Raw genomic sequence first — 1883 nt, forward strand, 5'->3', positions numbered from 1 at the left:
CTGATTTTATTTCTGGCAAGCAGTCCCTCCCTCTTCAATTCCTGTGGGGGAATTGACCGTTGGCCTCCAGCTAGAGATTTGGTCTTGACAATCAGTGTGTTCTCCCTCGTCACCCTCACCCTCACTTCCTTCAGTCAAAGGGGTCCCTGGTCGGCTAATGAAACTCACCGCCAGATGGGCTTTGAGGGGCTGGGAAGAACACCCCTCCTTTCACAGGACCAGTTTCTGGGAGGGTGTGGGGGCAGGGCCACAGAGCAGAGGGGTTCTACGTGTGTGTGTGTGTGTGTGTGTGTGTGTGTGTGTGAGGTCAGTGTGGAGGAAAACAGCCAAGAATTGGAGAGACATGGAGCCCTGTAGGTGTGAGCTGAGCTCCTGGATTCAGCCACACCTGAAACTGTCTCCCTTGAGCAGGTTTTCTCAACCATGGAACTATTAACAGTTTGGAGTTAGCTCATTGTTGTGGGGTCCGACCTGTACATGGTAGGATATTTAACAACATCCCTGGCCTCTACCCACTATTTGCCAGTAACATGCTTCCCCCAGCCCCCTGACAACCAGAAATGACTCTAGACATTGCCAAGTGATCTGGGGGGAGGGGGGAGGCAAATGCTTCCATTAAGAATCACTACCTTAGACTGTCCTTAAGTTATATGGGTCAATAAATGTACTTATTTTATTTACTTATTTATTATTATTTTTTTTGCTTAATTCCTGTTTGAGTTTGGTTTTTCTATTCTTGTCTCCAAAGGGCTTTCTGCCCAATAGAGAGCTGTACCTTTAAGATTCAGGGTGACACCTAATAAAAGAGGCTGGATGGCTGCAAGGAATGATGGGACACCCTGTTGCCAAGAAACCTATTGCAGATTGCAGCTAAGTGGTTTAATAGTCTGCATTATATTCTATATTCTGAGGGGGTGAGACAGAACACCTCCTAGTTCACCTGGCTGGTGATGAAAAACTCTCTTGTGTCAGCTTCCCAGGAAGAGGAAGGAGGTGGGACATGGCCTGGGGGCGGGGGGGGGGGGGTGTCACGAGACCTTCTGCCAAGACTCAGATAAACTCATTCCGGCCCTGCCTACGTCCGTCCAAGGGTTGTGACAGAACATGCAGGACCACCAGGATGCCAGCTATTATGAAATGAAGGGTAATGCCTTTTGGGTGACTGAAAGAACATTTTGCCACTATAATAAAAAGTCCCAAACATGTACAGGCTTCAATTGCCTGGCCAAAATGGGAGGCAAAAAAAAAAAAAAAAAAAAAAAAAAAAAAAAATCACTGATCCAAGTAGATATTTCCAGACATTCCAAAATATCTAAATGTTGGTACATTGGAGGCCAAATATCCAAGAGTTTTGGTTGATAATTTGTGTTGACGTAGCAGACACCTATGAGCACCGAGCGAGCTTGCTTTGGCAACACATGTACTAAAATTGGAACGATACAGAGATTAGAGTGGCCCCTGCGCAAGGATGACACGCAAATCTGTGAAGGAATCCATATTGTTGTGTAAACTGTAATCAAAAAAGAAAATTAAAAAAAGAAAAATCACTGAGAGGTACACAGTTGACTTTTACATCCGCCCCAGAGCAGGGCGGGGAAAGCCTGCCTGGGATTACAGCTGAATCTGAAATTCTTGCCTGGAAATATACCCTCCCCACTTCTCCCCAGGCCTCATGGGTAGCCGAGCGTGTACAGAGCGATGATACTGGGATCCTGGTGTTTTGAGGTTTCATCTGAGAGACCCTCACCCAAGGAATGTCTGGCACTCGGTTGTTCTAATTTGGGATGATGCTGGAAGAGAGATGCTGTGCCCTCTCAGGTCATGAGAACATACACGGGGGGAGAGGGGGCGGGAAGAGAGGGCAAGGCAGGCAGGAAGTTGGG

General features: G+C 47.2%; 1 non-coding gene across 1 annotated transcript; it reads left to right on the plus strand.

The window, feature by feature from the left end:
- The first annotated feature begins 1399 nt into the window (after positions 1–1399).
- LOC150003672 (U6 spliceosomal RNA) lies at positions 1400–1503 on the plus strand. The gene has a single exon (XR_016512821.1). It is a non-coding gene; the product is annotated as a U6 spliceosomal RNA (small nuclear RNA).
- The last annotated feature ends 380 nt before the right edge of the window (positions 1504–1883 follow it).

The sequence above is a fragment of the Furipterus horrens genome, unplaced genomic scaffold, assembly GCF_987537825.1.
Source record: "Furipterus horrens unplaced genomic scaffold, mFurHor1.1.pri manual_scaffold_8, whole genome shotgun sequence".
Lineage (NCBI taxonomy): Eukaryota > Metazoa > Chordata > Mammalia > Chiroptera > Furipteridae > Furipterus > Furipterus horrens.